This window comes from Vidua chalybeata, chromosome 6 (genome assembly GCF_026979565.1).
Source record: "Vidua chalybeata isolate OUT-0048 chromosome 6, bVidCha1 merged haplotype, whole genome shotgun sequence".
Classification (NCBI taxonomy): domain Eukaryota; kingdom Metazoa; phylum Chordata; class Aves; order Passeriformes; family Viduidae; genus Vidua; species Vidua chalybeata.
In genome coordinates this window covers 39820761-39835243 of record NC_071535.1, presented here as the reverse complement: position 1 = coordinate 39835243, position 14483 = coordinate 39820761, and the positions used below count along the sequence as shown (strand labels likewise).

The 14483-nt window shown below is 35.3% G+C and overlaps 1 protein-coding gene across 4 annotated transcripts in view; it reads right to left on the bottom strand.

Annotated features, from left to right (window-relative positions):
- Window positions 1-14483, bottom strand: part of FUT8 (fucosyltransferase 8) — a 97975-nt gene that overhangs the window by 63075 nt on the left and 20417 nt on the right. For 2 of the 4 annotated variants that reach the window (XM_053946275.1, XM_053946279.1), the window contains exons 2-3: window positions 13093-13169; window positions 2818-2884 (exon numbers count right to left, since the gene is read on the bottom strand). The gene's annotated coding sequence lies outside the window, so the exon portion shown is untranslated. Of the gene's footprint in view, window positions 1-2817; window positions 2885-13088; window positions 13170-14483 lie in introns of all 4 variants that reach the window. The other 2 variants (XM_053946277.1, XM_053946276.1) reach the window with 2 other exon arrangements.

The following is a 14483-nucleotide window of genomic DNA, read 5'->3' as shown; positions in this document are numbered from 1 at the left end:
ACTTAAAACACAGGCAGACCGCACTTTTCAGAACCGTGTAATAAATAAAAGTGCTCACAGGGTGTCACATGCTGCTGCTGTTGGTATAATTAAGTCCTTCTCTATTCAAAGGACTTACTGTTCCTGCTTTGCACCCTTAACTTAGATCCTGATCCTGCAACCAGCATTCACAGAAGCATCCATACACATCCAAAGTATCAGTTGCAAGCAAAACAGGAGAATTCTCAGAAACAAAACAGAAATCCATGCAACCTCTGTGATTTCAAACATTTTCATTTTCCAAAAGCTGGTCCGAATTATTTCTCATCTTTTCAGAAAAATATCCAATCATCAATTCAGAGGAAAACTATTCATTTTTTTGTTTTTCATTTACATTTCTGTAACTGATGTCAAATAAATTAACTATTTACTAAATACACTTATTGGAGGGGGAAAGCCCACAGAATAGCAACACTGCATTCTCAGCACAGTAGTGCCTCACCCATTTTCTAACCACATTATATAGAGGAAAAGAATTAGATTGCCAAAACATCAAAACCCAGAGACTTCATTTAAAATATATATAATCATAAAGCATCACATTTCAAGTCAGTCAGAGGGGAAAAAAGTACATTTAGATAATACTAAAACTTGTTTTCAAAGTTCAGGGAACTATATGTTTTAAATTCTAAAAATTCTTTATGTTTGCTGTAGATACCCCAGAAGTGTAGTACATGGGGAAACATGAACTGAAAATTGGACAAAAAACACTGATAAAGTGGTAACTGATTTTCTCCCCACACTCCATCCATCACTACACAATACTACCAACATAACAAGCACTGGAATTCTTTCTTCAGAACAGATTCCTTATGCTTGATTGATCTTTGCAGATATACCAGCCCTCCAGCAGCTTTTGACTGCTGCATATACATATGCTTTCATAGAGACTGAATCAAGCAGCCACCAAAATTCTGACTGCATTTTACAATCTGTAAACAATGGTAAATTTTAAATCTGCAAAATTCAATCTGTATTTTACAGATTTAAAATCTGCAATATAACCTGTATTTTACAATCTTCTTTTTCTCAACCTCTATAACTTGCAAACATCCATCTGTTTGCAAAGACATGAGAATCAAAATATTATTACAGTATTTCAGATGCAATTCTAATTCTGTCTTCTCTGTTCGCAGTTAATTCAAATTTGATATAAACCTAAATAATCTTGGACCACATACATTTGCTGTTTTCAGATTTTACATAAAGGCACCAATTTGAAATGTAATACTAATATGAACATATTGGTGTCCAGTTTTTAAGATGATGAGCAATAATAACAACATCACCTGAGGTTGAAAATAAGTTTTATGGTCTGTTCAGCCACCTTTCCAGGTGTTGATTAACTCCCCATAAACGACATAAAGACTGTTAGCAGCTGCCACTACATTTATTTGGAGTAAAATCTTAGCCTTTTCCTTGATGAAGTTAAACAGCTTGTTGGGCAGAAGGAATGTTCACGTTGAATTTCCTTCAGAAGATGTCCAAATATTTTGTGATAACATTTCTCCTTTCTAACTTCAGAACAAAACAAAGTGATAAATTCCTTCAATAAATTATAACACCAAGGTTAAACAAGAATGCTGTGCTTTTTATTTTCACCTACAGCAGCACCACTAATTACTACTGTCATTGCTATCTTACCTCTCACTACCAAAGTGTTTATTCACACTTATATCATATAAGTGTATGATAAGTCTTTTCCTATCGTCAGTAGAATTCTTTAGCAGTTTAAAATATTTACAGGCCTGGTTGCAAGATATTCTACTTCACAACATAGCCATCACTTTTCCGAAGCACAGTGGTGATGGACATCAGTTTCCTTACATCAGGAGGTTAAAACTTTCAGGAGGTAAGCTTTCTTAAATAAATGGAACTTTAAAAAAAAAAAAAAACTACCAGAATATAACAGCGAGATAAATTTTGCTATCTACTTATTAAATACATTTCAAATCAATATTAAAGACAGCAATATTGAAGAAAATACAGACAAGAGTATCCAGACACTTATTAAAAAATATCACAACATCCTACTACTGCACTATGCCAGGATGTGTTTATTAGCTAAATTAGCTAATTTTCAGAAACTAAGTTTCAAATACCAGATATGCAGCAAAATATTTTTTAAATTGTTAGTAGTTTTTTTCTGAAAAACAAGAGTGATTGGCATATAATTTATGGTTGTAAACATTTACCCATTATTTCACAGAAATATATAACATTACAAAAAGGTTCCCTAATGACATATAAGAAGAACCACTACTTCCTACTTATATACAACACCACTTATAAATAGTCTAAATATTTATTAATTGATTTCATAAGACTTTCCTAGGAAAAACTCTCTATGCAACAATTGATAGAAGAGAAATTTCATACACTGTGTTTATCTCACTGTGATTTACACAGCTGGTTCCAGAGATAAATAAATAATTTGGATCCAGAGTTGACCTTAAAGATCTTTATTCATTTCAGTCATACACAAGAAGTTAAGCTTTTTAAAAACAGCATGCAATGGAATATGTATTTTAAATATCCTAGTAGTATGCCTCATTTTTTACAGCAATGATGGTAGATGAAAGTCTAAGACTTTCAAAAGGTGATCAAAAATTCAACACTGGTATTTAAAAAAAAAAAAAACACACAACTCTGATTTGCTTTAAATGGATCCATTACTAGACATACTGTACCAAGTAACATATATCATATAGTAATATCTTCATGGAATGCTACATGCACAGGTTCATTTAGTACCATTCAGAATTTTTTATTCATTACCTGACCACAGGAAGAGCTCTTCCCAAATCCCAATATGTACTCACTTCCAACTTCCTTCACTCACTCTCTATATTATAGAAGCACACACAAAAACATAATTAAAATTAAAACATTATGCCAAGATTATTTGGTTGTAAATATAATGCTAAAGTTTCCTATATAGGTTCTATCCAGAAAAGCTCAAGAGACTCTGTTTTCCAGTCAATTTATTCTTATGATGAAGTACACATGACCCAGCACAGGCCCTTGAGAAGGATAAGATGAAACCTTGCATTACACTGTTACCATTACAAAAGACAACCATATCTTCTGGATCTTTCTATTCTATTATGGGGTTACAAATTCACAAAAAAAACTGTTTCTCTTTTCTCCCCAAAATTTCATTTTTCTAAAAGCAATTATTGAAGAGCAATTGCTAAATTGCCAAAAGCAATTGTTGAATTGCCAAAAACGGGCAATTTAATTATAGTTTATTGATCAGGTCACCTCTGTATTGGCTCTTCATTGAACATACATCAAATAACTCTTTTCATGGTTGTGTTTAACAGGAGTTAAACAGAGAGATCTTTTAACTCAAAGACCATCTTCGGAATTCTTGCAAAAGAAGGTTCCAGCAAGGTACAGCACCTTCCAGTTTCCTGGTATCAAGACCAACATAAGCAACAGTTACATGAGGAAGTCAGTTCTATATACACATTTCAAAGGATCTGATCCTAGGACAGAAATATGGTCAATTAAGATGAAGGTATAACCTGAAAGAGTCACATTTACAGGGAGCAATGTGGGCGACCATTTTGCAGTGCTGTTGAGAAAGGTTTCTCACATGCAATACAGACTTTTGGAACAGTCTGGCTAAGGTTTTTATTTTTTTGTTTTAATTTTTTTCTTTTTTCCTCTTTTTTTTGGGTTTTTTTGTTTGTTTGTTTGTTCTTTGTTTTTTTTGTTTTTTGTTAGTTTGATTGTTTGTTGGTTTGGGACATTTTAATGTTTTAAGTGTTGAGCGGACTCTTCTCTCCTGCCCCATTCTCTCAGATTTTCTCTGCTTGACCAAAAAGATTATAGATCAAACACACTGAATGTTAGGATACCAATAAAAAGGCATGAAAATGGATATATCATTACAATCACACACCGCCAAAACATTCTTAACTTACAGTTCTGAGCTTTCTAGAAATGAGAATCATTATTTTAAAATGTTTGAGGAGATGTATCAACAAGAAAATGAGGGAATGGGAATCAATTCTGACAATAAATAAAGAAAAACATTATGCTCCCACAAACATTTTTTAACAAGTTCATCCAAATCATTCCAAAAATAATATATTTGATATTAAAAAACCCCACAACATTTTATTAATTTTCTGGTTATTAGCTTGTTATGAAATAATTTGTCTTCCCTGTTTGCTTAGGAAAAATGCATTTTTATACTTCATTCCTTAATCTTGTCTAATTAAATGACAGGTGGAGAAAGATAAAAATATGCTCACATGGCAAAAAAATCTAGAATCCTCTCCACAATTTGACTGCATGGACTGGGCCACAGGAAAAGAGGAAAACAAAAGGTAAAATTCTTCTTGCCTTGAAGAACACTGAACACTCTGAGAAACAGAACTGAGAAATTTAGCAGCTGAAGAAAGATAATCAATTCATAAACACAACAATCTTACTAGATGAAAGAAACATTTGATTACTCATCACAACAGGCCAGGAATTAGACCAAAAAAAGTTACATCCTTAAGCAGAGTACCAGAATAAATTTCAACATTTTAAAAAAGTACGGTAGATGTGAACAAAACAGAAAAAAAATATTTCTTCATACTATGACTGCTAAAAAGGGCAGAGATAAAAAAAAATTAAAAAATTATTTTCTGTGTGCATATGGATACATGCTCCTAACACGTCTAAAGAAATGGCAGAGTTTAAAATACTGTTGAAATACAAGACAGCAACAGAAGTAGTTGGCCATTACTTAGCAACTACATGGAAAGAGCACATACATGCACAGGAGTACTGAATTGCATCAAAGTTCTGATTATTTTCTGTATCAAGCTATCAATTAATTTTTCTGAGACTTCTTTACAGAAGAGATTTGAGTCTCAATGCACAGAGATCTGAAGAAAATCCATATATTTTTAGGAAAGCACACAAAACCTACTCATTATATTTGGCACACATTAGTAAAAGATCCCATTCTCTCTGCCATCCACTCCGTCTCTAGATGACATGTTTACAACAGTTAGTTATTCAATTATGAAAAAGTTGATGCAAAGGAATAAATGAAAAGTAGGCAATAAGCAATAGAAGAGAAATGGAAAAACCCTCAAGTTCTGCCAAATTCAAGGGATTTACAGAGTTCAAGACTGAAAGATCAGTGCTCCAAAAAGGCATGTGGAAGAAAAAAAGCTGAACAAAAGGTGGAAAGCTTGTGTTAAAATACCCTCTGAAGTCTTCAGAATGCATGAACTACATTCCCCTAGTTTTCTGAACAGAGTTATCCATTTTCTTGACCTTGCTTCAAGCTATGCTCCCTGCTCTAGTGAGATACCAAAACATCAGCACACTCTAATATAGGCTGCTGTAAAATTCTCCCAAACTCAGAGATTATTTTTCACTGATCACATCCTAACAACACTCTCTGGAATATTGCTATTGGACTAAAGAGCCAAAACTAAATACAAGCTGCTAGCTGAAAAATCTCGGGGATCGGTGGAATACTTCTGATTTAGTGACTTTTGACTTCAAGTGTATGTTTTAGAACAGTTTTCAGAAATATACCATTTCAAATAAACAATGTAGCACTGATGTAGAATGATTGTTCAATTTTCAGTTTTTGCAAAATAACTTCCAAAAATATCTGCATTAATTTTTCCCATCCAGTGGAGCTTAGTAACTCAGATTCATCATGCAGATCATTTTACATCAGAACACATTTTAAGAAATACATATTAGTTGACAGCAACAATTACTAATTGAAAAACAGAGATTCCAGGTATATGTAAATTAGCTTTTTGGAATACCTGGAACACTAGGATAAAACATTATAAAATAATAAGAAAACATGTAGATCAGCAAACTGAATACAACTAGATAAATTGCTTGAATGGAAACAGTGGGACAAAATTAGTGCAAGCATTTTTAATATGAACGTTCATTTAAAATAGAAATGGTTTAGTAACAGAAAAACATAAAGATCATAAAATATTTTTAGCAAAATAACTTAAGAACAAATTCTAATAGCATTGATACACTAGAAGAAGCTTTATTCCGTTTATTCCAGAATGCATTAATTGTCATACTGCTGCTAAGAGTGGCCCATCACAGCACACATACACTTGTTTTCATAAATATTCTGGCCCCTGTTCACAAGATCTTGTAACCACAGAAAGGTGCACAATACAGCTGACATTCCAGAGCCTTCTTTGTCACTGACTATGATTAATGAACTGTTTTACAATGCTCTGTGGGATGCTAATCACAGCATTCAGGAAATTACGAGGACTCAAGAGTCCACTTCCACAACTTCATTAGTGGCTTTTTAGTGTCCCCTTTATGAAATACATGTGGCTCATCACACCAGTTTTCATTCAGCCACTCTCCAGAAGATACATGAATTCTTCTCAGAGGACTGTTATGAACATGTAACAATAGCATACATAATTTTTCTGTATCTTTTTTACTTCAGCAAGAACCAAAACACATTGAAATGAAGATAATCAAGAAGAAAGGATGCATGACACAGATGGTGCACAAAAACTATCAACTGCTGCAAGTGTTTGTTCACTGACCACCTGCACAGTGCTGAATGGTGCTTTCGGGTCTGTGAGAAAAGCACAGAGTTGTGGGTTCACTCACTCTTACAGGACAATCAGCAATTTCCTTGCACCCTTCAGACTATGCTCATGCCAAACACAACTGCACATAATACTGATGACACAATCAAAGTCATTTGACAACAGTGCAAAATGAAAGATTGTCCTCCAGAAGCTTGCAATTCCAGACTACTATCTGCTTGAAGGGAAATATAACATAAATAGCTATTCTCATTTAGAGACACTAGAAACATGACCTTTGCCCAGCGCTGCAACTGTAACATGCAGAAAAAGCATGTTTAACACAAGGGAATTTCTACACTGTGATGAATCAAGAGAAGAGATATACAGTAGTTCTGTCTTCCTAAGCCAATCTTAAAGCTTACAGGGGAAAGGAGTACTTTTCCATGGTTAAAAAAAAAAAAAAAAAAAGAACACCACCATATTAATATGGTTGGGAAGGAAGGTGCAAAAAGCAGTCTTTCTTTGTGAAGAACATTAGTATATTTCCTGGAAAGGAACATGTTCAGTGGAAGAATTGCAAAGCCAACATTCATTCAGAAGGATTCTACCATTAGCTCAACAGGTGAAAAATCTATACACCATCTAGAAAGGAGAAAGGAGTAATACAACTACTGCATAAGAAGATGCAATACGATGCCTGAAAATGCATTTGGCTGGCAGAAAAGGAGCTGGTAATGCCTTGAGACAATGATGGATTTCACAGATTTATATTCCTGTTACTGTGACATGTTGTGTATTTTACATAATATTTGTGACAAAAATGTTACCAGTAACATGCTGACTTGGGTAAGGGTATATTAATGGCTGCCCCCAGAGGGCAATACAGCACCAGGAATTGGACTGGGATTGCTCCATAGTAGTCTGTACTACCTTAGTTTCCCGAGCCGCAACATGAGGTCTCATCTCCATCTGCAAGGCCAATGGCAATGCTTTCTTTCCATCTAATGTGTATACTCTGCTATACTGTCTTGCTGCACACTAATACATCATGACTACCATCTTTGCTTTGTGATCCAATGGTCACACACTTTCTCCTATTTCTTGCATCAGGACCATACATGTTCTCCAAGAAAAGGCACACATTTTAATAAAACCATCTATGAGGTTCAAACACACTGAAAGAGAGAATGAGAGAGAACAAATGATTCCCAGATAAACTGCTCAACTACCTAGTTACTAAATGTCTGTTTTCAGGTCTCACCAATGCATTTGCATTTAGGATTAAAGTTCAGATCTTCAAAACTGCTCAAGTAACACTTTAAAAGAACAAGCTTCTTAAATCTCTAAAATGAGATATATTTTCCCAGAACCTGAATTTTTACAGCTCTCTTCTAAACCTCTTAAGACTATTTCTGACTAATCTTAGGAACCCCAAACTAGCCATTATACACTCAGCACAGCCCATTAATATTGTACACAGCAATTAATAAAACCTCCCCTGCATCCCTTCTACTGCTTGTGTTATTCAAAACCATTGTCTCTAATCCATAAGTGCAATCTACAATATTGGTCTCTAGACCTGAGATCACCCATTTGGTTCTAGCCAAATACTTTCCAGTTCAACTTGCCAAGCAATTTAACAGTTAGTGATCTCTTTCTATCAAATTTAGACATTTATTAGGAACAAGGTATTCTTCCCAAGAGCTAAAGCCAATGACCAAGAACCTCCTGCCAGGTAGCAATGAGGGAGCCTTCCTTAGAGTTTGAAAGTTCCCTCCTTACTGACAGGTTTTTGGATTCATTAACCAATTTTAATACAGTTAACATGAGTTACGACAAATATGCTTAGGCAAAATCAATCTGATTAAGACAGTATCATTAGGATCAGTTTCAAGTGAATCACCCTACAATTAACCTCTGTCTTAATTAGATTTTTTTCCATATACTAGCAAACACCTAATTTTTCTCATTCCCCTTAGACTTGGCTTATTTCAACATTTGTTTAAGAACAAAAGAAGTAACAAAAAAACCCCACCAAGACTGAAGTGCAAAAACAATTAAATGAAGATTTTCTTATGCTAACAGGATCTGCCAATTTCAGATGTGTTTATTAGCCACTATTTAATATAATCCAAACTACAAAGTACTAAATTATCAGTGTAGTATAATTACATTATTAAAAAAAGAGCAAAGCCAAAACAACTGCAGAATTTTTCTATACTGTAGATGTCACCTTGACATTTATCCTCATCTTGTTCTTCTCTACAAACTACAATTTCTTTCACTCAACACAAAAAGTGTGCAAGACTATCACCCCCTCTACCATTTCATCTAAAAATTGTAACATTAAATAAAAATTCATAACTCACAGATACATTTACCACACCTACACTCTCTCTCTGTATTTCATACTAAGAACAAAACTTTAAAAACCCTGTGATGTACATCCTCACCTATTTAACTGAAAGAACTTGTGAAGCAGGAAACTTCTTGCCTGGCTATTTCCTCTGATCTTGTCCCAGTAAACAATTTGGCATTATAAAAGTTTAGTTTCATGTAACAGACTAATCCTAGAAATTTTAAAAGGTACAGACTACCAGTGGTATTTGAAATTTGTCTTTTTGGGCACTGTAAAAATAGTACTAATTTAGAGCCAAATGATACCCACCAGGTTATCATGCCTAGTTTTTTTTTTTCCAAATTTTCAGTTGATGTTTTAGATTTGGACTATTTAAGTTTAAACTTAAAGGCATTTGAGATAAAATGTTAGTTGGTCCATTGAAAGAAGTATTTAAGCTAAAAAAAATGAAATAAGAAACACTGCAATATGCAGAAAGACCTTATGCTCCTTCTCAGCATCATTTGCAAAAAGCTGTTCTCCCTATGCTTCATTCACAAAAGAGATAGACAATTAAGGGGGGGGCGGGGAGGGGAAATTTTGCTCCTTAATCAGCCTCTTATTATTTTCAACCTCTCCTCGCAGGTCTTGGATCAAGCGTTATATTTTCAACACTATTTTCTCCTGGACTCTCCAATTTGGCAAGATAATTTTGATTTCTTGGCATGCATTAAGTGCATGGTTCCAAACTGGACACAATGACCTAGCTGACTCCATTTCTATCCTAGGTTGTGTAGAGAGACCTACATAAATTTTACAGTCCTGAATGACAGCACTTTCATTTGCTCATCCTGGTGTGATGTTACATTCTCAGAACTACTTTTTGTGCATGATACTCTTGATTTAAGGTAGCTCTTAACCCTCAATTTCTTTCTTTAGAACTCTTAGCCATTCCTTATCCTGGACTCCTGTTCTCTTTTTCTTTAATTTAAAAGTAGGATTTTAAGTTTGCCCTTAATGGCTTGAATCCCATTTTCCCCTGCTCATTCTAATTTCTTGCTTCATGTTAAATTCTCCTCCAATCTTCCAACCTCTCTGCAGTGTCTCAGCCTGGTATCATTTTCACTGCAGTAAACATGTGTGTCAATGGATCCATTAGCATCCTCTTTTCTTGAAAAGAAAAACATAAAAGACTGTTGTTTGTGCCTCTGCATCAGAAATTACTTATCTAGAACACACTTTTAATAAAGAATACAGTTCAGAGAGACAGAGGAACAGGAAGCAATCTTTCAAAGAAGAATCCAAGCTAAATGCCTACCAGGATAGAAGAGCACACTGAAGCCAAACGTTAGAACAAGAAACAGACTTTGCTGATCCTTAGGCAAGAGGGAAAGTAGCAAGTAAGATCATAGATACTCCAGAACCACAGAGGGACAGTCCTGATAAAATGGCAGGGCTAAATCAGCAACATACCCTCCTGAAAAGGTATTTTCCATCAGGAATCATACACTTATCTATTTAGATATGTAGAAATAGAGAATATGTATCCGAGATTTTAGGTGCCCTGATAATAAATAAAACTGAAGATATACAGGCCTTTTCCAGAGATTAGTTTATCTTGAAAAGCCTATTGCAGATTAATCCAACTTACAGAATATCCTAGAAAGGATAAGAAAGTGTTTTAGAATCCAATAAAAAATGTTGATCTTATCTTTATTTCTCAACAAACTACAGAACAGCAGTTCATAGATGGATTGGAATGGATTAGACTAAGTGTGAAATATGATTTGGAAAAAAAAAGGAAAGGCTACCATGGAAACATTTTTATATCTGAAAAGAATCAGAAAACAATATCAAATAAGTATGTGGATGATAATACAGTTTCCCCAAGCCATACTGTGATAGCAGAAAATAATTCCAAATACAGCTTGTTACAAAATCTGACCGGAAGCAGGAATCCAACACAATCCATGCATTGCATAATCAAGTAATATGGGGAAGATATCACCTCACTGTAGTGCTCAGTTACTTGTCTCAACCCACCAACACTACCTAGATCTTACCTAGACACTGAGCCCAAATCACTTTCCTCCACTGCTCAACCTCCCTCAGTAGTTGAGCAATGCATATACCAAACCACTGGCTTAACTATAGCTCCAGGCACTGCAGTTTATAAACCTGCACAAATCCCTTTAATTACCCTCCCACACAATCTAAACAGAAAAGGTAAGAAGAGGTTTCATGCAGTTCTCAACCACTGTGCCTCTTTCTTGCTAAAGGAAGGAACACATCTCTGCTAAAGACAGTCATACCATCACCACAGCTTCCAGACAAAGCAAGTTAGTGTGAACACAGAACAACAGGAACTACAAAAGTAAGTAATTATATACGCATACATGCCTGCAAGCAAGCTCTCACAAGGAAACAGATTTTAATTTACAAAACTTCAAATCAAGATACAAATTGTTCTATTACATAACATCATGTACAAAGGACCAACCAATTCTGACGACAAGTGGGGTTTTGAGATGTCATGAAAGTTCTTATACCTTTCATTGATTTTCAGAGCCTGCAGCAGACAGATACTACACATGGGGCTGGAGAGTTGGAGGGTGGGGTGGGGGAAAGACTGTTACAGATTTCCTAGTTACCTACTAAGATTTTTTCCTTCTCAATCATTGTTTCTACTCCATATCAATAAACCATTCTGACTAACTGCAATGGCTAGGAAGGATCTGGCAAAATTAGCCACTTCTAGTCTGAAGTTTCCACAGAAGCCTGTTTTTCTCCAAGGTCAAATCATGTATTCCCAGGCTAACAACTCCAAGAGAGCATTACCACAAACTGCTGGGCAAATCCACTGACTGGCAGCTGTCTGAAGGGACAGGTTACACTGCTACACTTTGCTCCTGCCTGCAGAGTCTCTCTCCTGCACTCTCTCCAGTCTCTCTTCTGCACCATTTGGACCCTTCTTTGAACAGTCGTCTGAGCTGATCCATTCCAAAAGCCAAGAACCAAAACCTTTCCTCTGGATTTGTGAGGTAAATCAGTTAACTCGTTTCAGTAGGAGTCTGAGAAGAAAGCTGGGTTCAGGAAATGGAATCAAGTCCTCTCACCAACAGGAAGCAGTCAATGCAGCTAACTCAGTTTCAAGACACCTATGTGGACACTTGGAAAGCTATCACCATTATTCTTTGTTCTGGCCTGGCCAGAAGGTTCCTAGAACATTATTTGGAATCACACTTCTTTTTTTTAATAAACCATTCATTAAACCATTACAATACCACAGTACTTCTAAAGTTATAAGTGCACAATATAAATCAAAATAATGGAGAGCACTTTAGATGTTGCCAGTTGACAAACACTAGTGAAGTTGGGTGAACTGTAAAAGCATCAAATCTGCAATAAATTTGCTTGAACTCTTAGTCTAATTTGTTCAGTTGTGGAAGTTTAAGAAATTTTCACAACCTTCTTATCATAGTTAAGAATACTGATCATAACAGTATTTTCTACAGTTGCATCAAAAAAAGAATAATGTCATAATATGCTTGGTTTTCACACCTGGATTCATGTTTCAATGAAGTTCACTCTTTATGCATTCTTCTGGAAATGAAGAGAGTTACCTTTCTGCTAAGTTTTATTTGAATTTTAAAAAAGTTTCCTCAAACATTACTATTATGGTACTTGCCCAGACCTTCAAAACCATAAGAATCGGAAGCATTGGATCTGGGATATCCCAGGGCACACAATACTTTCCACCCAAAACAGCTTAGTTGCTTATAACTCTTGAAAAACTCCATGGAGTAGGGCCTGTTCCCAGCCTCTGCAGCAGACCAGCTTACCTCTGAGAAATACATGTAATATCTGAAATACAGATGGAAAGGGCCCAGAAATACTGCCAGAGAAATACAGGGTTTTGTACATAAGACAGAGGGTACATAATGAACCTACCAAAGAATTTCTGTTTTTAGAGATGAGAGGCAAAGAGAAGGGAGAGAAATAGGTGTAAGGAGAAAGGAAAGGTGAAACAGATATCTGATTGACCCATTTTGTCAGTGATCACCTCTCTTTTGCAAAGTTTCCTCTTCTCAGCTGACTTATCAACAGAAGAGCAGTTTTCAATTGTGAAGGCAACATTACAAAGAATGAGAAGTACTTACTTACAAGCAATAATTATTGTTCAAATTAATACTTTTGGGGATTCTTCTTCCTCACTTTCATTTTGAAGCATAGGCAAGTCCCTGAAAGTAGAAGAGGAAAAGATCATCAGTTTTTATCACAGAATCATTTAGGTTAGAAAAGACCTTGAAGATCATCAAGTCCAGCCATAAACCTACCCCTGCCAAGTCCACCACTAAACCATGTCCTTTAGAGCCACACCTACATACCTTTTAAATTCACCCAGGGATAGAGGCTCAACAACTTCCCTGGGCAGCCTGTTAGAGTGCTTGACTACTCTTTCAGTGAAGAAAAAACTGTTTTAAACAAAATCTTACTTTGGGGTTACCAAGGCATGGAGTTAGTACATCATTTCCTAACAGTTATCTCACTAATTCAGAATAGCAGTACACTACTGAACTAAACATTGATTCCTGGCCATTTAACAGAAAAGCAATCAAAAGTTGCTCTATCAGACGCTGAAACAGCAAGAAATTGGCTGTTGAAAAAGCTTATTTGTGAACCTGACTTCAAGAAAAGGAATGAAAGAAAGAAAGAAAAAAAAAATAAACAGGAAACCAATTAAAGCAACAATAGTACCAAGAACAGGAACAAAGGAAAAAAATTATAAATGTTTCAGATAACTGACTTTTAATGCAATGAAAATTCTGCCAAATTAGTCTTATTTTTGAATGAAAATTAAGTGATTTCTATTTCAAAGAGAAGCTTCAGCAGCTGTACTGTTAAAGATGAACTGGCAACTCTAAAGCTCTCAAAAGCAGCAACAGTGATAAAAACCATATCTGAATTCTGTGTTTTCTTGTTCATGTAATAAATTATTTAAAGCAATCAGCACCTACAAAGTGAACTTCCAAAAATGGAAAGCCTGAGGGAAACAGGTAGCCTATTTTCACTTCTATTTGAGATTGATAGTCTGGGTATACTTTGGCTAAGGCACTCAATTAAAAGGTTATAGCTTTTGCTGTGATAAAGTATCTCAGAAACTCAAACCAAAAAATACAACCCAGTTGCTCCAGAAAGCAAAATCAGAAAAAATAAACTCATTCTTTTATTGTAGCTCTCATCAAATCAGCTACACTGTGTGCTTTACAAAAATTGAGAGGTGAAACTTTCAGCTGAAGGTGACTCAAGAAGCCAAGCAGAACAAAATTCAGAGTCCACATGCTGCAAGAGGTAGCCCTACAGGGAACACATTAGAGCATGGCCTAGAATTATGTTTACTCTTTTGTATGAAGCATTTTGATGTATTTTCTTACAAGTTTATATTCCCAACCTCATTAACACATAGAAGGTAGGACATTATATGAGCCATACATATTGAAAAATATATTTAGACAGATTGGCTCATGGTAAACATGAAGTGGAAACATTCACAT